At 38.4% G+C, this 25838-nt stretch overlaps 1 protein-coding gene across 3 annotated transcripts in view; it reads right to left on the bottom strand.

Annotated features, from left to right (window-relative positions):
- RBM46 (RNA binding motif protein 46) overlaps nt 1-8086 on the bottom strand; it is a 45638-nt gene extending 37552 nt beyond the window's left edge. The window contains exon 1 of one of the 3 annotated variants that reach the window (XM_008574652.1): nt 7937-8086. The gene's annotated coding sequence lies outside the window, so the exon portion shown is untranslated. Of the gene's footprint in view, nt 1-7380; nt 7417-7936 lie in introns of those variants that run through there. The other 2 variants (XM_008574654.1, XM_008574653.1) reach the window with 2 other exon arrangements.
- Between the last annotated feature and the right edge of the window lie 17752 nt (nt 8087-25838).

The raw sequence follows: 25838 nt of genomic DNA, 5'->3' as shown, positions 1-25838 counted from the left end.
TAAAAAATAATATGAATCCACGAACTTTCTGAGGTACTATCGTACTAATATTTATGCATACACTGGAACTTTTCAAATCATTAAAAATCTGCAAATAACTATAGCTTAGAATCCAATTATTCAACTCATCTTTCAAGTACTATAAATGGCTTCAAAACTAAATTGTGACAACAGATAGAAATAAGGCATAATGATCATAAGAGGTTCAGTGTACTTAGTAGGGGGCTATTATAAATGCCAGGACATTTCCACAAATTACCTCTAATCTCTACAACATCCAGAAGGGAGTATTAACCTTGCTAAAAGAAAATTATTATTTTCACTTAGATGAAGAAACTGAGGCTTAGAGAGAAAAACTACATCAACCAAGACCACAGAGCCAGAAAGTGGCACAGACAGAATTCAAACCAAGATCTCCCTGATTTCAAACACCCCTTCCTGCCATGAAAATTATCCTGGCATACCTTTTGCCACAACTTTACTTGAATGTGCCCCAAAGAACAGGAACTCCTCCCCCGCAGTTGACCTTTATGAAAATGAAGTATTCAAAAACTATAAATTAATATAGCTAAATTAGGTGATCTCTAAGTCCTTCCTAGTTTTGAAAAATCTACATTTCTCTGAGTGATGATGAATATAGCTACAAACACATCCATATCATATGCCACATACACAAAATCTTTTTACAGTCTTTAAAGCTTCTTCCAAGCTATTATTATATTACATCAAATGGAGTAATTCTGAAAAAAACAAGGCAGGAAAGTGGTTCATGCACCCATAGTGCTTCTACCTACCATCTACCTCATTTCCCTAAACTTCATACCTGCAGCCCAATTTTCTTTCCTAAGCTAAGACTCATTTATCAAATTGCCAAATAAACATAAATGTTGAAAATGAGATGTTCATTACCTATCTCTAATTCAACATATCAAAAACTGAACTGCCTATTTATCTTCCAAACCTGTTCCTTCCTGTTTTACCTTATCTCAATCAATTCATCCATTCAACCAATAAATGGCACCATAGCAAACACTCCCTCTCTACCAAACTGTCAAAATCAGAAACCTGGGAGTAATCCCAGAGTCTTCCTTTGACTCACAGGTAATGAGTCACAGAGACCTCCAGATTTAATCTAAATATCTCTTGAAATCAGTCTCTTCCTGACCTGTTCTCAGACAATTATTTCTTACTTGAATTAGTGCTAGGTTCCTAAATGTTTTTCCAACTTTTAGTCTTGTCCCCCTCAAGCAAAATCTTCATAATGCTATCAAGGTGGTATAAAATATATATCTGATCATCTTAAACTTCTATTTCAAATCAAAACTAATGGAAAAAATTAGTAAATTTATTTTTTTAAGTCTTTGAATCAGGAAAGCCCATCTAAAAAACAAACAAACCAAAAAAGCCTCAAAGGAAAATATTAATAGATTATTTCCTACTACATAAAAAACAATTTTGGAAGGAAAAAATACCACAAAACTAAGTAAAAAAAAAATTACAAACGGGAAAAAATCATCAGCAACAGACACGATAAAGAGCTAATTTCCTTAAAATAAAAAGAGCAGCACAGAGTCAAAGTTAAGAGCAGATTCAGGTACCAGATAGCTTAAATTTAAATCCTGGTCTTCCCTCCATTAAGCTGTTGACACTGGACAAGTTATCTCAATGCCTGTGTTTTGTTATTACTTCACAGGGTAGAAGGACTCAGAGGATTCAAAATAAAGGGCTTAAAACAGTCCTTTGCATATAAGCACTATAAATGTATCTATTATTTTCAATATCTAACAAAACAGTAAGGAGAACACAAACTGCATACCAGGGACCATAAACCCAAATTCATTCATTTATTCAACAAGTCTGTACTGAACACCAACTGTATCCCAGGGACTATTCCTTACGCCTGGGATACATCAGTAAATAAAAGTACAAAATTCCTCCTTCTCCCTTGAATACTTTATATTCCATTGGAGAAAACAAATGATAGATAATAAAAATAATAAGTAAATAATATAATACCTAAAAGAAACAGGGATAGAGCACATGGAGTGGTGAGAGGCTGGCAGAAGAAGACAGGGTGCAATTTTAAACTAGACAGCTAACGTCGTCCTCGCTAAGAACATAACCTCTGAGCAAAGAACCAAGGAACCTACCCATGCAGCTATCTGGGAAGAACACTCCACACAAATGGAAAACACAGGCAAAGGCCTTAAGATAGAAGTGTGCTTGCCATATACAAGGCACAGAAAAGGAGCCAATAAGGGAAAGATAGGGGACAGCAGTAGGGGAGGTAGCAGTGAAGTAACTAGCAGCCACATCACATATGCCTTTTAAGTTAGGTAACGTAAGTACTCCACCTTTTATTCTGAGTAAATGACGAGCCACTGCAGATTCTGAGCACAGGAGTAATACGATCTTTCATTTTAAAATTTGAAAAGTCAGCCTAAGGGCAAAGGTGGAAGCAGGGAGAAGACTACTCCTAAAATCCAGGTGAGAGATGACAATGGCATAGAACAAAGAGGCTGAGGTGGAGGAGGAAAGAAGCGGTTTGACTTGAGATGTACTCTGAAGGTATATCCAATAGAATTTTCTGAAATATCAGATATGGATTGTGAGATAAACAGAGAAGTGAAGAATGACCCCAAAGTTTTGGCCTGGGCAAAAAGAAGAGAAATGAAGACGGCTGAGTAGAATAAATTTTAAGAGTAAGATTAGTGTTCTGTTTTGGACATGTTATATTTGAATATCTACTAAATAAACAACTCGAATGCCTACAAGACCCTGGCAAGAAATGTTAAGAGTAGATGGCAAGTACAAGACCATAAAAAGTGGAATGTACTGTGCTTAACTAGAAAGCCCATCTGAAAAAGGACAGTAGGTACTCAACCGTTGCAAAATGTTACCATGAGGAAATTCAGCTTGCCTGGTTATCAGATTCGACCCGCCAGTTCTTCCTACCTCCCTTCTGGTCTTCTACCCACTTGTGTTCCATCCATGAAATGGCCTAACTTATCCCCCTTCGCCAAGATATAACTTTTAATATTGGCAAACTCAATTAATAGCTATCTGTCCAAATTTAATCTGAAAACATCTTAAAACTCCCTAGTCTAACCAGTGAGTAATAACAGGATTCTGCATTGTCTTAAACAGTCAACATTCTGTCATCCTTGTAATGACATAAAATATCTACCCACCAATATTATTTGGGCCTTGAAAATTCATCTTAAAATGTACTTACATTTGAAGAACAGGCCTATGTGATATTCTGGAAAAAATTTATTTATTTTTTTAACAATAAAGCTACATTGTAATGGCCCACCTGCAGAGAAAGTAAAAAGCTGTTCAGCATTCCCTCAATTCCTCCTCCCCTCGTCTGTTCAACATGACAGGCACTATCCTATTTCTCTTCATCTATATCTTTTTTAGATTCTTCTAATTTACTAGGCTCATATTTATTAAATGGCAGAATTTGGAAGTAGGGAAGAAATCTTACTAACGTTATTGTCTTAAGTCTGTACTATCAGCTAACTGTATGTCTTGTACCTACACTCCAGGGACAGATGTGATTTATGTGACATCAAATCCAATAAATTAAACAATGTATTAATAAATCCTCATACAAAATGTTATTTTTTGATTATCAAAACCGTTAATGAGATAACAGTTAATTGACCAACCAACATCCAGCCCTTTGTCTTTTAAAAAAATGCAATATTTTTCCATAATCATCACTTTAAAATTAAAAGCATTTTAAATGATATAACTACCCTTCTCTATTTAAGATTGTTTTTACTCTAGGTTTTGCTGGTATACCATCATTGAAGATTTTATAGTAAGAAAACATTAGAACTATAAGTGGACCTTAACTTATTCATGAGAAAACCAACAGCAAATAAGCTAAAAAGACTTCCTAAGGCCAAAAAACTAGTAATTGAAAAGACTTGGAGCTCAAACCCTAGTCTCTCATGTTGCCTCAGAAATTCATAAACTCTGGCTCTCTTCCATAATCTATTCCAGAGGGACTCATCAGGCCTCAACATCCCACAGGACATCATACTGGCCAACTACACTAAACATGTTCCTATAATGTGGAGAATAGGAAAGTGTAAGATTTATATTTTTTAAATATGTTGCAGGAAAAAGGGTAAAAGAAAAAATAAGAATCTAGTTTAATATGCTACCTTACATATGCTACTTATAGTCTATAAAAGCAATAGACAAATACGGGTTCTGCTCCCATTTTACCCAAAATGTAGATTTTAATTTAATAAATAGGACTTTTTTTTTAACTATTATTTATAACTAGCTCTAAACGACTGATTTCTGCAACCCAACCCACCCATACAATTACCTTATAGCCATCTATTTTTTTTGTTAATCTATGTCTCTAATGTATTTTTTAAAAGATCACAATCTAGGGTCTTATGCTGAAATAACGGGCCAGTCTGCACATTAAAGACTCCTTTTACTAGAAACATATGCTAGACTATATACATTTCAAGAAATCTCAATCAAGATATTACAAAAACTTAAAATTACAGAAGTATAAGACATACTGGAATCACCAATCCCATCCTCTCTTTAGAAGGAATGTGTTCTCATTTTAGAGCCTCCAAAGCAAAAGTAACATATACACCTGTATAATTCACAGTTAGGAAAGTTTAAAATACCTAACTTTAACACCATATTAATTTAACCAAAATATATTTCTAAAAAAGCCAGAATTTAAGAATCTTAGCCAGAGAATTATAATCAAATCTAAAGCAAGCATACAATATCTTTATGTTCATTCTAAAATATTCAAGACTCAATCTGAAAGTTACCTAGATGTCCAAGGAAGCATAGCAATCCTGTACATTATGACAAAGCTGATATACCAATTTAGGCTTCCCAGCTCAATTAGTTCTCTGCCATTTTCCGCTGTGGATTCACATTCCAAAGTGTTCTACAAACTATTTTCCTTACCCTGCTGACCCAAACAATCCGACTAAGAGAAAGAGGAGTCCTGAGCAAGAGGAGGACATAAATGGCTTGTGAAAAAAAAAAAAAAAAAAAACTGGAAAAGGTAGATTAAAAATTGTTGTAGCATATTTAACTCAAGCTTTCACAGATAAATCTTTTTTCCTGAACTTTGGACTTTCAAAATGCTTCTCTAGCTTGGTTTCAAAAGAAAAAAAGAAGAAACCCACTAAGCTATGACATAAAAGGCTGAGACAGCATAGCCAATCACAAAATAGATATTCAAGTGACAATCTGAACCAAGTCTTTAGCTTTAACTGCTAACTATATCGTGTTTAATTTTAAGCATCTTAATAGTTAAGAAAAACACAAAATTTCAAACTTGTACTGGTATTGCCTTTCAAAAATAGAAAATATATTAATAAAAAATGGCAAGCACAATTTTAGCAAAATATAAACAAAAATAATTTATCTACAGAAATTTGTTTCGGCTGTGTTCAAACTACTTAAGTTGAAATTTCATCTTCCAAATTACCGTAAAAATTTATAAAGCTCTGAAGGTGACTATTACATTTTACTGTGGGTTTTAAAAACTAAACGTAATAATAAAAAGACAATTTTTAAGATATCAAAATACGTTTATAAAAAGCACATTAGATCTTTAAATTACATGGTATTATATTCCTGATTCGTTAGTTCAGTTGTTACTGAGTATGGTACATTGATTGCCAGGTCAATGGAGGTTTTTTTTGCAATACCGCAACATGGTTGGAAAATGAGAGGGATTAATCAAAACTGTGTAGGTACGTAAATTTAAAATTATTTCAAAATAAAAATGTATAGATGAATCAGTTCAATTTCATTTTAAATTATTTTTATTAAATAAGAACACATTTTATTGTTAGAAGTTAAATACATAATGTATAAAAAGTTTGAGTACTAGTGTTACTGCAGAAGGCAGGTTTAAATTTAGAATGACTCAACTGAACTATTTTTTAAAAAAACTTTGTAACTAATAATAAATTTTTAAAGTATTGCTTTTAACACAAAAGCACATACATACACTCTTTGAATGTAGGATAAAGATATCCACACATTTTTGTCCAAATTAAGTACACTACTACTCCTTAAGTAAGGTCTTCTATACTCTGTTATTTGAAATCTGTTATTAATTTGAACATAGAGATCACATTTTCTTCCCTCATTTTCTTGCCTCACCAACCTTCAGGTAATAATATTAAAATGGAAAACAATACCCAGCATTAATATGTAAAATGGACAATTTTTACACCAATTATTTGAATTCTATTCACGAATCCTCCTTAAAACGACATGTCTATTTCCTAACAACAAAAATAATATCATTAAATATATGAGGTGTAATTTCACTCCATAAGTTGTGTATATTCTCATTATTAGTAATTCTTACCTCATGACGTTCAGTAATCACGTTTATATTTTAAGTGTTGATATGTATTCTAATTTCTGGCAATAATATTCAAGTCCAATACTCCATCCTCTTAAGTGAAAATTAGCAATTAAAGTAGTGCCTTGAGCAGAAAATAGGGCACTGTTAAGATTTAGCGATTGCAGCAACTAATAGCCATCTTTACGCCTACAATAGCGCATAGTTGCAAACAAACTAAAGTCTATCAGTAGAGCCCAAAAAGAAATTTAGTTTTGAAAGGTCCCAAACGGAAGTTTATCAAACTCAACTATACACTGCAGTAATTCTTGAAATAAATTTTCCCTTTATTTAAATAAGCAAAATTCTACCAACACACGAATATATCCATGTTAGTCTACTTACACACGCAACATAACCTGTTTCCTGGTTATAACGCCATTCTCAAACACAAAGTGGGAGAGATTTTTAAGAGAAGCTAGACTTCAAAAGCTCCTATTGATATGACCTCTTTGATACTGGCTTATGTTAGCATATAATATAAAGGTCACGGTATTTATCACAAATGTAAAGAGTAACAGTTTAGGCGACCTTCAACATTATCTAAACTAAATTTACATAGGAGAAAATGGGTGCCCAAATAAATGCAGGGGCTTTACATGGACCTCAGCATTAATTTCAGCGCCAGAATCAAATCCCGGCTGTCCTGACTCCAGGTTCAGTGGTCTTTCCAGTACCCCCAAAGAAACCCCTTAAAATGAGTAATTAAAACTATCAAATGTTAGGAAACAAAGACGGTCCTGTTGCGTGTATTACCGTCCACGGCTGCCTGCCGCGTGTCGCAGGTGAGAGGGGGTCACCTTCTTTCCCGCACACCCGCAGCCTTCCCCTGTTCAAAAACCCAACACACAAGAGAGGGCGTGGGAAAGAGACAAGAAGGGAGGTAAAGGCAGAGGAAAGTTCGAGGCTCATCCCCAGTTGGAGCTCAGAGAAAACAAGGTGTGATTGCTAAACCTCACCCAGCAGTCGGGACGCCCCGGGAGTAGTGCCACCGCCTCTGGAGGCGACGCGCGCGAGCAACGACGGACGGACGGACGGACGCACGGGAGGTAGGGCGGACGGCCCGGACCAGTGGCGGTCAAGCGAGGGAGAGTGCCGGGCAAAGAACATGGAAGGCAGCAGGTGGGAAGCGGCCGGAAGGCGGTGGGGGAGAGCGGAAATAAGGCGGAGAGAGGGCAGGGCGACGGGGCGGATGGAGCCGGTCGAGGGGCCTCGACGAGCCGGGAAGCTGGAGGCGGGACGGCCGCGGCCACGCCGCGCCAGGGGTGACTGCAAGGGCGCTGTCCGCTCAAGCTGCCCCGAGGGGCTGGGAAGCCGAGTCTGCCGTCCCGCTGCTCGACGGGGCTGGGGACGAGAAGGGGTGAACCCCGCCGACACCGCCTCCAGCCGGGCGACGGTCCCCACTGCGTATCCGGCGTGGGTGCAGGCGGGCAGGGTTGACTGCGGCCCGGAGGCAGGGTCTCCAGCCGTTAACAGCAGTTTGCCAGTGACCCCGCTGCCCCCATCCCTCCTCACCCCTTCGGGTCTTCAATTGTTGGTCTTAAATCCGTGGGACCAACGACCACAAACCGCCGCCACCGTTTCGGGGACCAGTCGGTCGGAGCGGGGGTGGCCGTAGGGGGGAGGGTAGCCCACCAGGAGGGGCTCGTGCTTGTCCTCGCGCCTTGGCGGGGGTCCCAGCGGGCGCCGCGCGCGGTGGCCCGGGCAGCCCACGTGGAGCGGCGCCTTGGCCAATCCGTAGCCAGCCCTGGGGAGGAGCAAGGCGGGACGAGGCGGGACCAAGGTTTAAATCCGAAGGAGGCTCTTGGGCGGGGAGTAAAAGTTCTTGGAGTGACGGGGACTTCAGCCAACGGGGGCGAGAAGAGCGATTTTGAGGGTGTGGATGGGCATAGAGTGGTACCAAGTGAAGGTTCTGCGGCCTTTGTTAAGGTGTGTGGAAACGAGGACTATGATTTGAACTTCCGTATTTTGTTTACTTAGAAAAAAATATATGTACATCATAAAGATTTCTTTTTCTCGTTTGACTGAGTTTTCTAGTCTTAAACTTCTAGTTTGACGCAAAACAGCCATATAGCCTAACTGTGGACCTTGTAAAATAAGGGCTGGGGGAAGAAAGGGGGGCGATTTTAAAAGCCAAGCGGTGGATTTGCAAATAGGACTAGAAGCATAAAGATTAAGTGGCTAAATGTCTAAGGGAATGGGCTGAAGTAAGAGACCTAGGAAGAGGCCTGGCTACCCCCAGCGTGGGGAGAGGTTTGGAGGTGGCGGAACTGCTGAACCCGGGTCTGTGCTTGTGTGGAACCAGCTTTCACTGATGTGGTGGTTTAGCATCGTTTACACATACCCTGAATTTTGCTTCCTTTGAAGACAGAGCTCTGGATTAAATGGCGGACGAAGAGAAACAAATGCCTTTAGCAACCAACCCTATATCTGTAGATACTATCCATAAACTCATAGAATATTAGAACTGGAAAGCACCTAGATATGTAGCTTCTCCTTTAACAAACTAATAACTTGATGCCCAGAATAATCGACTGGATAACACAGTAACACAGGTCTCCTTATTCCCACCCCCAAGGTGCTTTCTTCCGCATTAACTCGTGATTTCAGTTTGTTTTTCTCCATATGTTTAAGGCGGTAATGAATGTCTACCAACTTAAATTGTCTTTATTAACAAAAATTGTGTGTGTGTATATATATATACACACACAAACACATACACACACACATATGTATTTTCCCCCCCATACTCTAATAGCAAGGAATTAGAGAAATTAGTAGGGACTTTGAAGCCAGACAGACCTGGGCTTAAATCCCTATTTTACTATTTTGTGGTTGTGACACGTTGGGCAAATTAATTAACTTCTCTGAACCCCCATTTAAAACGGAGATTGTGAAGATTAAATGATAAATAATATTAACAAATATTGTGCACTGTTATGTGCCAGAAACAGTTCTAAGAGATTTTTCTTTATTCTCGCAGTAACTTTGGCACAGGTATTAGCCCCACTTAACAGCTGGGGAAACTGAGACACAGAGAGCTTAAGTAGTTTGTGCAAGGCTATACAGCAAGTTGAATGGACCCAGTTTGATTCAAACGTGCAAACATAACTGCTACACTGTCTCGAACTGTGTACAGAAACAAGGAGAAAACTTGCCATCATACCAGGTGTACGCTGGAAGCTCAAGAGATATACTTTCCTGAACTCTGCCCTCGTCAGTGAATACCAATTTCATTTTATGTAGGCTGTGTGCATTCAAGATAAAGCAACTAGAAATCCCAGACTAATAGACCTACTTGTGTTTGTTTTTTTGTTTATGACATGTCATCAATTCTCTACCTCAAGAACTGCAAGGGTAAGAGTTGTGATATCGTATTAACTACTATTTTGCTGCTTTGTTATTTCTCTGGAAAAAAGATTCCCCACATTCTTCATTTTCATGTTGGTGCCTTCTCAATTCCCAGTGATTAATTCTAAATGCAAGTGTGTTTAAGGTTAAACTGGATGAAATGGTGTTGGACATATTCTGAAAAGTCCAAACTAAGTAGTTGCTGTAGGATCCTTAAAGAGTCACTAGGTGGAGATGTTGTGAGGTACAAAAGATAGTTCTTCCAAGTAGCCTGATATGTTTTTTAGTCCCCCCCCCCTTCGTTGCCCCCCCTTTTTTGGTTCTCCCTCTCTCACCCACCCTCCCACCAAGTGTAAAGAAAACCAAGCAATCGGGCTTCTCAGCAAGTATGAGAGTCAGGCCATAGAACTTTGCTTTCAATGAGATAGTATTTAAAGACCCTTTCCATACTTGCACTATATATCCTTTTGGTCAGATTCCTTCTAAACTTTTTATTATCCAAAGTTTCTTAATACTTTTATTTTTCAAATGCTATTAAAACTGTATTTACCACATGTAAAATTAAAGGGATAGCCTTTAACTTTATGTCTCAAGGCTCCTAGAAAAAGACATATAAAACCTTTTTTACCAACTAGAATTCTTCTTCAGGAATAAATTCAAAATTAGGATTTGTTATTATTTGAAAGTTTTTAGAAAACGTGATCCAAATGATTAAGAAGAAAGAAGATAAACAACATGGAGGTGTTTCTGACTGAAAAGAAGCCACGAGTTGGAGGATACTTGTTGGTGAAGGAGAAAATAGAAGGAAGGTTCTGCAAACACCAGAAAGAGAAATACTGACTATTGGAAAGAAAAAGTTACCAATAAAAAATTGGAAGGGATATGCAAAATACTTTTGGTTAAAATAGTTTGGATACATGTAAATATATTTTTCCCCATATGAAATGTAAGCTTTCTGGATTATTTACAGGTTATTTATATATACCTTCTGTAAAATACGAACCCCCAAAAGGGAAGCAATGGGAAGTTTTTATAAATGTTTAAAATCCAGCTTAGTTCTAATAAAAGAAATGAAAGGTGAAATGTACCATATGAAAGAGCAGTGTGCAGTGGTCTGATTTCTTTTCCAACAAATGTGTTGTTGGAGCTTCTTCCATTCATATCTGGCAGTGATGCCACAGATCCACCAAAACATGTTAACTATTTCCACGTTTATTGAATTAATGATCTACAGTACATAACTTGGGAGCAAGGGACTCTTCTTTAATCTGGCAACTGTTCCATTGAAATGACATGTTAAAACCCTTTCAGAAGTGTGAGTTGTTTTGTTTTTTATGCTTAATATGTATATTCCAATTCACTGACCCTTACTTTCTCACTCTGGTTTGATTTTTTTCTGCCTGCCAGATTAATTTGAACTTTTCATTATTCTGGAACGTGAGCATCAGCACCAAGATGACAATAAGGCAGGACAGGTTCTTTAGCATTGCTCTTTCTAGTTGTGGCAGAGTCATCATTACATCCTGTCAGTGTACTTCCTGTGGTTAACAACCTTGCTTTCCAAGTCAGGAAATCAGAAATTGAAATCTTTGTGTGCAGCCTCATGGCCTTTATAGTGTCCAAACCGGTGACCAAGGCCTCATTTAACATAGGTGCAAAGTAGAGGAAGTACTGAGAAAGCCAACCTTTCCCTAATTGTTTATTAATTGTTAGTTAACATAAGGATCCAGTCATCCAATTATTAAAAATGAATAAATAAACTACAATGTTAGTGTTAGGTGATGCCTGGCCAAAAAATACTTTTTTTCCCCATTTCAGACATCTTGGCTTAACTCACAGCATGAAAAAAATAGCATATGTAATAAAAAATAACTTTCTGATAGTGAAGACTGATTAAAAATTTAACCCTTTGGTTGGAGAGAGTGTGATTAAATATTTCCTGTCTTAACTCTGCAGAGAAGTTTAGTAGTTTGCTTACCAAAGTAGCAAATTACAATGAAACTAAAGCTGGAAGACACATTAGCAATCATTTGACTGGGAAAGCTCAAATAACTTACCCCAAATCACAGAGCCAGTTAGCAGCAATACTGGGCTGGAACTCCCCGCTTCTAACTTTCAGTCTGATACACTGGCTCTCCCAGAAACTTCAAATTGTATTTTTAATTTGGTTAAATAAAACGCATCATAAATATATTCAATGAAGAAAAATATTTTGGTTGAGGACAACAGTATCAGCTTTGGTTCAGGGACATTAGTACACATGGCCATAAAGGATGTGTGAAGCAGAGCAGTTTCTTAGGAATGACCTTTCTTTGCCCTCCAAAGGTGGTGTCCTCCCTAGATGATTCTAGCTCTGACTGTCGAAATCTGTCATTCACCACTGCAGAGGAAGCAGAAGGAGCCTCCCTGTTTGTGCCCAGGGAGTCTTTCCTTTCATTTTCTAAAATACAGGAAATAAAGAGAGCCCATGGAACTCTAAGGGTAAAGACAAATGCCATTATAATCCACGGTGCAGTCAATGTTTTAAATTAAAGTCAGATCTTCCTTATAAATCAGTGTATCCGTCTTAATTTACATTGGTAAGCTTGTATGCACAGTCTAGGGCATCCCTGAAATCACTGGCCTTTTATGTTTTGCCAGCTTTTCGTTATTCCAATTCTCAATCTTAATAAACAAGATACATTTCCACCTCAGCCTGTGTTTTAACACCACTGACTGACTAAGCTCTTGTGACCAAAAAAAAAAAAAAAAAAGCAATCTTATTCGGTCAGAATAATGTAAACCATCAAAACAGCTGCAATCTATAATTCTAATTTTCTTCAGGACCACCTTGAGACCCTGTGTATGTGGGGCAGGCTAACTAGACTGAATTAGAATTTTCTCTCTGGTCCAGTCCAGAGGTCTGTATGACTCAAATATAGATCTTTAGTTCTGTGAATAAATATGAGATAGAATAAGTGTAGTATGTGTTTAAAAGGCTAGGGTTGGGTGAGTAGTGTACAGGTCAATTAAATGTGGGAGGTAAGAAGGGGAGTGATCAGCAGAACAACTATAAGATGTAAATTCAGAATAACTGCTTTAAGAACAAATATTAATAGCATGAAATTGTATTAAAATTTTATATAGCTTCATTTTTTCTTACTACTAGATATGACAAATAGTTAAATATATTTTATATTTTATATTTGTAGAAAAGCCTGTTCTCATGTATATGTTATATGTGGAATAGTGTAATGTGAAAAGCAAATACTGGAATTAGAATCAGAAAACCTGTATGACAGTGTCAGCTCTTCTCTTTCCTAGTTGTGCGTAGCCTTGATCAACTCATGTAACCTCTCTGAACTTTAGTTTCCACAGCTGTAAAATGGACAGAATATCAACTCTTACAGGTGTGTGGGATGATATGAAACAGCAGGTGAAGATACTAAGCACTGATAACGAAATGAATCTGCTCTGATCAGGTCAGCTAAATCATCGTGCCTTGGGAGACCTGAGATAAGTCAGTAATCGCATCCACCTGTCCTGGAACACTTCTCATAAGACCATTTTTCTTATAAACAGTCATAATGGTGCCATAAATAACCTAAAATACTTCTTATTATCCTTACCTTAGATCCCTGCATATACAATGTGACCTTAGTAACAATCCCAGATCTTATGTTATGTGCAACCAATAGAAAGCCTGATGAAGTAATTAGGCGGGGCCGTCTTTCTCTGTCCTTTGACCCTTCCCCCTTACAATTATAAAATGTCAAGCTCTGCTGGCCTTCTTTGAAATACATTTTCAGGGCTTTCATTTTCATATCAATTACATTTGCAATTGTCATATTGGCTCAATAAATCCTTGCTATATGTATTTGGCCTCAGTTTCTTTTTAGGTCAACAGCACTGTACTAGTCACTTTATTTGTGGAATGTGAGATTTTTAGTATCATCTTTTCAATTGTTTACTATAAATTTAGAAATTTAAAAAATGAAGTAAAATATACTTTCTCACAACCCTGAATTGACCACTGTTAACATATGGTCATATTTGCCTTAATTCTTTCTGCTAATTGCTAGGGTGGTGATTTATGGTGAACAAGACAAACAAAAATTGTTGCCTTTGCTCCGTCTGCACTGACCTCCAGACTGTCTGACTGTACTACACCCATTGTGCCTCGGGGCCATTACTTTTGCTATCCCATGATCCTGAAATGTTCTTCCTCCACATAGTTATGTAGCTGGCTATTTCACCTTTTTTAAGGCTTTATTTAAATTTCACTTTCTTAGTAAGACCATCTGTAACCATATTATGGTAATCACATCCTTCCACATCACACATACAAGCTCTCTCTCTACATTATTTTTCTCCACAGTTCTTCTGACCATGTAACACTACATTTTATATTATTACCTTTTCCCATACTAAAATATAGGCTCCAAGAAGGCAGAGGTTTTTATTTATTTTTCATTATTTTATCTTCGGTGCCTAGTACAGTGCTTCAATAATTATTTGTCAAGTGAATGAATACATAAAATATGAAAAATCAGAGCAGCTTATTTTCCTCTCAAATTTTAAATCTTTAAGTGACTTAATGAGAGGAAAGTTTAATTCCTGTATGATTTCCCAGATTACTAATACAAAGACATCATCTCCATCTCCCTGCTTCTGTAGAATTTTTCTGCAGAAAAATTAGAGTACTCATTTCAAAATACAATTGGGATGACTTTCATAATGTCCAGAGTTTAGAGAAGCTATGGCTAAAGTATTTTGAAACTGATGGACGTATGACTCTAAAATTACGTTTTGGACAATTTATACTGCTTTGTTTATTTATCCCTTGATTGAAATTATGGTGAAGCTTAAATTTCTTCAGGTACCAAAGGAAATTTTACCGCCAGCCTTCTCTTTAGCCTCTAGAAGCATTCTTAGCCAGCACAGTCGAAGACTGTATCACTTCACTAGCCCCAGGCATCACTGGTACACTGGTTCAAGGGCATGTGCAACACTGTTCAACAAGCATTTGTCTAGCACCTACGGAATTCTCAGCATGCTAGTAGTGAGTTGTACCTCAAAACATTTTTTGACTGAAAGTGATAGGGTGGAAATACAATGGACTTTAGAATGAGACAGCTCAAATACTGGCAGTGTAACTGAGGACACAAATTATTTATAGCATCCCAAAGTCTCCGTTTTCATATCAATTACATTTATAGCAATATTGCCTGCCTTTTGTGTTTTTAGTCTGGAATAAATGAGATACTGTATCAGAATAAGCTGACTTATGCTGCAATAATAAATGGTCCCAAGAATCTCAGCCTAAAACAACAAAGATTTATTTGGGGTAGCTGTGGTTGTGCTCTCATGCAGTTGTCCCTCAGCTTTTTTACTCAGGAACCCATATTAATGAAGCACCACTACTTGTTAAATTGTAGGTTGCCATGGCAGAAAGAAAAGAAATTCTGGAAGGTTCCACATGGGCAGTAACGTGCTAGGTCCTAAACCGACACATCTTTTCTAGGTGCGGGCTATGATACAGGTGGCCAGTTAATTTTCTCAGATTTGCCATATCTTCTAAGCAGCTGGTGCAGACTCCTTATCCTCCACCTAAAGACTACCTTCTGAGACATTACAGCATTTGTAGGACTCTTACACTTGTGCCTGCCCCTTTCCAGCATGGAACCTGGAAATGGTTGGTCACAGGCTGGCAGATGATCAGCCTGTCTTTGACCAGCTTCCAGATCTGCTTACTGGTGTTGACATTAGCTGTTGAGTTGGTCTTAACTGTGATCATCCCAAGCCTTCTTGCCATAGTAGAGGATGCTGGAGGTGAGCCTCTTTGAAAGTCTGAGCAATACCTAGGACTGCAGCACCCAAAGAAAAGAAACATCTATTTTTTTATCTCAACAATGACAGTATCTTTTAAATATATGAGAATCAAGTGGATTCTCCTGGAACACACCATAAGCTGAAGGTAGATAAGGTCTGCAAGAAGCTCCTAGCTTGGGGCCGGGGGAGGGGGAGCAGCAGCTCTGTTCTGGCCGAATAGATTGAGGCCTGAAGAGCTAAAACCAAGGAAGCATAGGAGCTCCCTAAAGAGCCATTCCAGACCAAAGAGGAGAAAATCAAGACTGTCCAAGGAGGAAGAGACCGAGAGATAAAGGTCTCCCTTTATTATCTGTACATAGTGGTGTAGTCTATAGATCAGATCAGTCACTTAAGAAAATAAGCTTTTATCTGCCATAAAAAAGAAAAGATAACTTTGTAATTAGCCAAAGAAATATATGTGTTGCATTTAGTTTTAATAAGGAATGTGTTTCTTGGTTATATACCATTTACCATGCCTGAACACATCCTCCTATTACATGTACGCAGAAGGTTAAAAAAAATTTAGATGCTGCTTAGACTAAGAAGTAGAATCGCCGTGGGTGGGTCCAGTTCTTAACTTTTGGGGTGGACACTGTCAGGTAAGGTTCACAAGAGGTTAACTAGAGTATTGTGTTGCATTCAGTAAGGACTTAAATCTAGATTCTTCTTTTCAATAGAAACTTACCTTGCTAATTCAGATCAAAAGGAGAAAAGGAGTTTTAATCTTACAGAAAAATTCAAACGTTTTCTATGTTCAGAGTAACAATAAAACATTTACTATTTTAAACAGAAACTTGAGCAATGAAATACTGACTGAAAGAATTCTTTTGAGAGCAGAACACCCTCAACAGTTACAGAAAGGATTAAGTTTGGGGGGGGGGGGGCATCCAACCCAAGGCTGGTTCTTTCAGGTTTTTTCCATTCCCACTTTCTATGATAGATTTATTATTTTTCTGCCGATATAAAATGTATATATCCTATATGCCTAACTTACTAAGACCCATACTTATCAACATTTATGTTTTCTTTCTGGTCAAGACAAAGACTTCAGAAGTCCCTCAGCTCCCTGTTTTCTTCACCTGCTCCCGTAGGCAAGCTACACACACCAGCTTTGTTGCTGTTACATGAAATTTTAGTTTTGTATTATCTAACACAAACACACACACACATATACACTTTTTTCTTATAAATTATTTTAATTATTTATTTCCTCACCTCTTACTCCCATATGACTACCTAGATTTATTTTAGAATATTTCCTCCACTAGTCTTTTCGAAGTTGGCCTTTGAATACAAACTTTCTGAGCCTTGAATGTCCAACACCATCTGTCTTGCTCCATCATATTTAGATTACAATTTTTCTAGGTATAAACTTCTACTTTTCCAGTTCTTTTACTTCATTATCTTGATATAGTACTTTATTATCTTCTTGCATCCAATGTTACTGTGCAGGAATCTGATGTCAACTTTTAATCTTTGTTCTTCTGAGGGTTTTCTGCTCTTTGTTTCTGCAAGCTTCATTTATTATTTCTCTCTGTTTGATCTTAAATTTTATCATAATGTGTCTAGGTATATATATTTTTTCACATGTATTTTGTTTAGCTCTCTATGAGCTACTTCTGAGGGATTTTATCTTTCTTTGATTCTGGAATATTCTCAGTCTTCAGACATTTCAAACATTTCTCTTCAAACATTTTCTCGTCGAGGACTCATTAGTTGAATGACATGTGCACTTCTCTCCTACGTATACAAATTGTTCTTTTATGTTTCCTATCTCTTTATAGTAATAATAGCTTATATTTATGCAGTATTAGCTATTTGCCAAGACTGTTATGTGCAAAGTGCACATAACACTGGCAGATAAGGCACCAGATCTTCCTTACAACAAGAAGGCAGAGGGTAGCTCTGTGTGGGTTCTCAGTCTCTGGCTTGACAGTATTTATGTGGTTTATGTGCATAAGCTATGAATTATGTATTGCCCTATGCATTATAAATTGTAAATTCCTATTTAATCCTTTGCTTATCTCTACTGTATTATAAAAAAAGTTGATCATTAAAAAAAAAGTTTTGGCATGTACCAATTTGAAGTGGATTTGCCTGGCTCTGAGAATACAAAAGCTTCAGGGTGACAGCCCCAAACCCTATCAGATCAGCAACTGATAGTGCCTCTGTAACCCCACTTCCATGTTCAATGCCTAGCATATTGTTGACACTCAATATATTTGACTTGAATGAAAGGAACGAAGCAGAACCTGAATTATCTGTCATCAGAATAAGCTGGCTGCTTTGCCCTGCCAGGAAAAAGTTAGTATCCTAAGCCCATGACTATAAATATGGAGTGATTGGTAAGAGAACTGTACAGATTTTGGGTTCTTAGGAGGCCTCCCTGACTCTACCAGGTTTCCTTCATACCAGGCAAAATTTGTGCTTAAGAGTACATCTATCAGTAAAAGTTCTTTGATCCTGGCTAGGGAAAGAAACAAGTAATTTTTAAAAAGTGGGCAAGAGGGATAAAAATTTACCTTTTCTACTTTTCTAAGAGTCTGCCCTGATGTCTAGGTGGTAAGATAACTTTGGGATCAAAGGATCAAAGGTTTTTCCTCCAAATAAGCTACCGGTAGTAGCAATGTGGAAGGATACCCTTACCAGCTGGCAAGCCTACCATAAGTGCATCAATATAGAATTCCCAGAGCAGAGCAGAAAATTTGATTTTTTTCTCTGTTTCTATCACCAGATTTCCTTGGGATGTATGTTACTCTCAGCCTCTAACTTTCATATAAAGTGAGAAAATGAGATTGGCACCTGTCTAAGCCTGCCATCTGGCAGCTCTAAACGTGTTGTCATCTCTGACTCAGTAGACAATTACACCAAAAGTTGCCATGGTCACCTACTTCTGACTAATGATGCTTTACTGGAGGTCAGGAGTATTCATAACTTCGAGAATCTCCCCCACCCTTGGTCATCTATAGCTCCCCAAGAAACTTGCGATCCTGTCCTCTGCTATTATGTCTGTTGTTCAGTATTAATCCCCATAACTACAAGACAGCATTGCTGTTTCACTGCAGTTTGATTATAAATCAGCTTGGCAAGGATATGGAACATTCCATAGTTTCAGTATATTAATTGAATAAAACTTAAAACTTTCATGTTCTGGTCTCTCGCTGAGTGTTCACTCTGCGTGTTGCATCTGTTCACCTTGCATGGAAAACCCCAGATGAGCAGGTGTATTAGAGTTCTCCAGAGAGACAGAACCAATAAGATATACATATATATATGTATATATATATACACACGAGAGAGGATTTATTAGGGAAAGTGGTTCACACTATTGTGAAGAGAAGTCCCACGATAGGACGTCTGCAAACATTGGCGCCAGCAGTGTGCCTCAGTCCAAGTCCAAAGGCCTCAGAACCAGGGGAGCCACTGGTGCCACTGGTGTAAGTTCTGGAACCCAGAGCTGAAGAGTCTTGAGTTTTGATGTCTGCAGACAGGAGAACAGAGTTTATTCCAGCTCCAGCAGATAGAGCGATTCACCCCTTTCCTCCATTTTTTGTTCTCTCTGGGCTCCCAGTGGATTGGATGGTTCCCACCCATATTGAGGACAGAACTTTCCCACCCAGTCCACTCAGGCCCACATACAAATCTCTTCTGGAAACACCTTCATGGACACACTCAAAAAGCTTTACCAGGTTTGTCGTATTCTTTAGTCAAGTTGACACCTAGAATTAACCATCACAGCAGGTGAAGCCCTTGAGAGTTGAGGCACCAGAGACAGTTTTCTTTCACACTGGGAAAAATAAAGATCAAGTTCCAAGAATAAAAATGGACTCATCTTTCTACAAGTAAGAATAAAAATAAAATAATAAAACATAAGAGGAAAGCAGCAAGTTAACAAATTATACTTAATTACACTGTAAAGAGATAAACTTCTAAACTCATGCAAAGCCATGATTATAGCTCTTTTAGTCATGCCCATTCAAACCACATATACTTCTAAAATAGTGACTTAAACTTTTATTTCTGCACCATTAAAAGGGACAAAAGACTGCAACTAGTCTACTCTATCCATTTCCACTTTCTACTACAAACCAAAGAATGGACTTAACTTTTTGGGGAATAAGTTTGAGTATGTAAACCAAGTAAAGAACTATGTTTTGAGAATCACTTCTCTAAAGGAAAGTCTTTGTTTCTTCACCTCAGAAGTCCAGAAATCCTACAGCTGAGGTGTGTAGAAAATAAATGCAAAAAGAGCTCTTTGGAGAAAATATCCCCATAGTACTTGGTTTCTGAATGGTCAGGAGAGTGAGCCTTAGCAAAGTGGAGAAACCTGACTGCTGTAGAAAGAGATGTACAAGCTGCAACCACAGCAGCAATGAGAGAAGCCCTGATGTTTGCCTGATGTTTCACTTAACGGCAGAGCTAGACCCTCAAGCACACTGAGGTGCTGCAAATCCACTTCCTTAAATCTCATTTTCACATGTTCTCCCATCTTTTCTTATGCCCTAAATTCCTTAATATTTTTAAAAATAATTATCACAAAGTTTATTGCCACCTTAAGTCCCCATCCAGAAAAATTGTGTGTACTGTGAAGTGAAAGAATTTACCATTGTAAGCTCCCCAGCAGTCATTTGTGTGTGGCTTGCCAGAGGTGAAGTGGAGATGTGTGTGAAGAGGTGATGTGTGGGAAAGGGAGTTAGGGGAGTCTTGGAGACAAAATCAATCTTGATGTTCATCAAGCATGTAGCAATTGCTTCCTTTTGGGTTTCCACTCAGCAGTGAGGCATTTGGTCATGTCAGGTATCTGGACCAACATAGAGCTTATAGAGCTCTCATTCTTCTGCCTGGGCAGATCCTTGGGGCAGCTGCAGGCCAAGCCAGGCTTAGCAGACAAGGGTTGTTTATCTGATACATTTTAGAATTTGGGCTCATTGTTTGGCTCAACATAAACAAGGAGATTTTCTCAGGAATACTAACACATTCTTTTTCAAAGGATAAGTGATTCAGTCAAGTACTAGATAAAGTGGTCTCAAAATTCTACATATATTGGGTCAGTATAGGACAAAGGGATAAGAAACCATTACTTTGTCCAACTTTTGATGGACATGTTAGCCACTTGGATTTGTTTAATCTTCCATTATGTTTTCCAATGGATATTTTAATTGTAAAGAATCTGAAATATTTATGAGCCATGCTGCTCAAAAAGTTACCATAAGTTTGAATCTGAGTCTTGCTCTGTGCATTGATATCTCTACTCTGTCATTCTGTGAAAGGGAGGAAATGGTAACAGACTTTCCTCAACAGGTTATTTGAGTGAGATCCCAAGAGTCTACAGTCCTATGCAGCGTGGTTTTTAATTTCTGCGCCTTCCCAATTGCTCTGACCCTATTAGAACTTGAATCTGAATGTGAGTTCTTTTCAAAGAAGCCAGTAGAAATGGGGATATTCTTTGATTTGACTGAAACTTTAGTAATCATTTCTGAAAGAAAAGTGTAGTTCTGATAATATCATAGTGTTTTTCCCTCAGAAAGGAATTTTGAAAATTAACTTGTGATTTCTATTTCTTAAATGAGGAATAAAGCAGGCCACAGTATGTTTTGTTCTGAAGCATGCTGAAGTGAGAAGAGACGTCAGATATTATACTCTGCTTTATGTATTCTTGCTTCTCCCACCAAATTACTATATTTTTACATTCCAACCCACAATCTGCCTTCTCGCCTCAATCTCCCTAGCATGCCCATATCTAGCATTAGTGGAGTGCTTATTAACCGGGGTCATTCCCAGTCTCCTTATCTGCCAAATCCTGTGTGAACACTATTCAGTCCTGGTCTCACTTCTGTATCTTGATGCTGTTCATACTCTCAACTTTTTTGTATTTGGTGGCTGGCTGGTTCAGGGATTTGAACCTGTGACCTTGGTATTACAAGGCTGTGCTGAGTAGTAAGCAGCTGAGCTCACTGGCCAACCCTAACCTTCTAAACTCACTTTTTGGCTTCCTTACAAAGTCTGTCCTGGTCTGCTCCAACCTTTAGTACTATTATTCCTTAGTCTCCTTCTGGAGTTATTCTTGACCTTTCTTCCTTCCCCTTATTTGTTTGTGACACTAGTCTTCCATCCATCCTTATATTTTAAAAAATTCTTCATAAACTTCCCCCAGAATGGCCTAATTCACATCCTTGGCCCCAACTACCACTGTTATAGTAATTCCCTAATATACCAGCTTCCCTGCACCCTGTCTTGAGCATGAGACTCCAATCTCCAGTTGTCTACTACTTTTTCTCCCTATGAGACCTGTACTCAAATTTCATATATCGAAACCTAGGTTCATCCTACTTCTCCCAAGGCCCATTTACCCTAAATTATCCAGTATGCCACAATAAATCCCATCATGCACACTCATCCAGTGCCCCTTTTGGCCTATTATCCCTCAGACACATTTTTTGCCTTTCCCAGCAGGCTGTTTCCCAGGCTGCCCTGTCAGCTGGTTTCTTGCTTAGCTGGCCAAGGTGAAGCCCTCATAGGAGAGTGGAGAGTGATAGGAGAGGAAAGGAGAAACCAAGGTGTTTTACACACACACACGCACGCGCACACGCACGCGTGCGCAGACACACACACCACCAGACAGTACCTAGAATGTTTTCTGTTTTCTTGGTTGGACACGATATGAAACACTTCCCCTCTTTCTCACCCCTCAGACCAATCTGTTCTCTCCCCTTCATCTCCACTGCTGCTGACTTATTCTAGTTTCCATTATTTCTCTCCTACATTTTGGTAATAAACTTTATGTCCTTTAATTCGCATCTCATCCAATCCATTCTCTACACCGTTGCAGAAAGAGCTCTCTAAAATGATAATCGGATACTACTCTCCTATTTAAACTAACACTGATAGCCATCCACAAAGGAATATCCATTATGAATAGCACCTTAAGAGTAGATCATCATGCCTTGGAGCACATGGTTGTGCAATTTGGCAACAACTGATTAGCCCAAGGATGTCACCTGATCTGAGGTACCTGACCTAAAGGCCATGAGAGGAATAAATGACCCATAAGGTAACCTGGCTAGAGAATTGTTTACCATGACCATCACTATTTCTTACTGACTGGTCAGCCTGATTAGGTCCCTTAGCAATTTTAAATGAGAGACAGAGACTCAGTACAGTAGAGCAGAAGCTAAAAAAAAAAAAAAAAAAAAAAAAAAAAGATGTAACAAAAACCGTGAGGCAGCAGAAGCAATGATACACCAAGGGTTAGCAGCAGCAGGTATGCAGCCATAGGAGTGACTTACAAGCTCAGTGGAAACAGCAACAGCAGAATCTAGAATCAAGAAGTGGGTACCAGTAGGATTGTTATTGGGCCATGGGAGCAGTAATGAACCGACCAGGGGGAAGTGACATTTACCTGCTGAGGTACTGTTGTACTTCCCACTTCTCCATATTTTTTGCAGCGGACTGGTACAGAGAACTGAACCCTTGACCTTGGTATATACCACCAAGCTCTGAGTGACTAAGTGAACCAGCCACTCCATGTATTCTTAAATAAACCGCTTTCTATAAAACTGACCTTTCTTCTCTTCACAACCTGATTTCACCCCTCTTCCTTGTGTTTCACAAAACTGTGCATTCGTAATACACACTCAAGCACATAGAAAGTTTGGGAAATGCTTTCTTTCTACTTCAGACTTTTACAGTGTAAAGTCCTCCATAATCTTGCCTCTTGTCTCCAGAATAATTTGAGTCTCCAGCATAAGTTGTTCTTACCCAAAGGAATGGTGAGTTCTTTGTGACAGGACCTTTCTCTCAAAGAAAAAATATTGTTCTTAGTGACCCAGCTGTGATATGGGTTCCCATGACTCTGTGCCTTTGTATATCCTGCTCCATGTGCCTGGAGTGTCCTAGAAAAGGGAGGTCTTTTCCATTCTTAAATATTCATATTCTTCATAACTCAACTAAGGTATCAGTGAAGACATCCTTGACGTAACTGTCCTTCCCTGGCCCACAGCAGACAGATAAGGCTCTGTCTCTCTGCTCTTCTGACACTTTTACAAGCTTATCATTGTAAAATCTGTTTACTTGCCATTTTTTATTATTAGACTGAGCAACTACAGGACTAAGATTTTTAACTAGTTCATTCTCTTGTGACCCTGCTTAGAGTACATAGAAGGTACACAAAAAATTAATACATTCTCTGGAGGGAAGATTGTCCAATTCCTGGGAGACCCCAAGGAGCCATGTGGTATAGTGGAAAGAAATCTGGAGCCAAGTTATAGATCTGGCTCTGAAGCACCTCAATTCCTGTGTGATTTTTCTGCATCTGTAAATGTGTTGAGTGTTTGAGGGTTCATCCCAGTAACCTCTGTGGTCCTTGGCAATGCTGTGGATGTGTTTCAAGACTGGCCCTGGGACTTGCTCCTGCTCGCAGCCCGTCCCCACCCCACCCACAGCCAGAGGAAAGCTGCAGGCTGCCTTGGTAGCATTACAAATCTTATTATAGAGTTCATGCCATAGCTCTAATTAGTTGTTGCTGCTGCTTAACTTTGTAGAATGAAGGAGGGATTTGTCATTTAATATTACACAGAACCCATTCCTACATAATCAAGGTAGGCTTCAAGATATAGATAACATGGGGGAGAGGGGAGAGAGGGAGGGAGGAAAGAGGAATGGGTAAAGGGACATGAAAATCGACTACAATGTATACTGAGACGTTAAAATTAAAAAAATAAAAAATAAAGATGAAAAGAAAACAAAAAAAATGTAGATAACATTGATCATATCAGTCTGAAGGCAGATCCTCCTATGGTTTTAATTTTAAATATATAATACTATGCTCAGTAAACAGTACAGAAAGCTTGGAGAGGCAAAATTCTTCCGGTTACCACACACAAAAAAAGTTTGTGGTCTACCTTTATGCATTTCAAATTGAAAGACAAGAGAAGACAGTAAGTAAAACTGATTTTATTTGACATGCATGTATATATACCAAATATAAAATTAGTTTAGCTGACAGTTCTAGGTTGGGTAAAACTCTCTAAATAGATCATATAAAACAAACATTGGCAACCATTTCTCATGTGCCTCTCATCTATACAACAGACTCTGGCCATTGCCATAAATTGATATTTCTGGAAACATTTTTGATATTTGACATAAAACATATGAAATAGGAAATGGAAAAAATAAGAAATATATCTAAATTCTGAACAAAAATATTTTAATAACAAATCCATACTTACTTGCTTGTCCTTAGAAAGAAACACATCTAGCACAGCAAAGATTAGGAGTATCCAATAATCATAGTCATTAATTTTCAGGAACCAACTTTCTGGCAGGAAAGAAGGGTACATGACTCTTCCCTGACACCCCACAGTTTTTCATGAGTCAAAGAAAATGACTTGGCTAATGTCTGTTGACACTTCTTGACATGTTTGCTCTCCACCCTCACAATCACAGATCCTTATTTGAGAAATTGAAGACCTTAGCTAGTCTCTTAATAGGTCCCTTTGTCCAGCCTTGCCCCATTCCCCCATCCTTCCTCCATGCTTTTGGGAGTTGCCTTTCTGAACCCCAAATCTCCATTGCTTGTTCATAAACCCAAACTTCTTGCTCCACACAAGACTTGCACCACCTGACCATTGCTTTCCTTTTCTGACATCTCTACTCACCTCCCTTGCTCTGCTCTAGCCCCCGAACCACTTGCATTTGCCTGAATGCCCTGTGCAGTTTATGCTTTTAGTTAACTAGTAGAGTACCTCACAGCTATGTGCCAGGCACATTATGTTGTAGGCTCTTTTCGTGCATTTGCTCATACTGTTACCAAAGCATGGAATGTCCTGCCCAAAACCTGTCCCCTAGAAAATACACACCCATCTTTCAAGTCTCTGTACACAGTTCCTATAATTTTGGCCTTATTAGTTAAAACCAACTACTACTCTTTCTGTGCCTTCAGTCAGCTCTATTCAGATGTCAGTCACAGAAAGTCTTAATACATCTACATTTATTAGATCATAATCTTTGAGGAAAAGCTCCATGTCTCCTTCATCTTTTCATCCCCAACACCTGTCTAGTACCTGACACTTGCATTAATTTATTTTAGCCCCAGCTAGTCCTATTCGGCCTTCATCTGTGACAAAGAACAAAATAAGCAATGAGAAACTTCATCAGGCACTATTTGGCTATCATTTCTCATGTTAAAATAGAAATACAGAAATAAACGGGACTT

Source organism: Galeopterus variegatus, unplaced genomic scaffold (assembly GCF_000696425.1).
Source record: "Galeopterus variegatus unplaced genomic scaffold, G_variegatus-3.0.2 Scaffold1079, whole genome shotgun sequence".
In the NCBI taxonomy this organism is placed as follows: Eukaryota; Metazoa; Chordata; class Mammalia; order Dermoptera; family Cynocephalidae; genus Galeopterus; species Galeopterus variegatus.
Note: the sequence above shows the minus strand (reverse complement) of the source record. Positions and strands in the feature narration are given on the sequence as shown.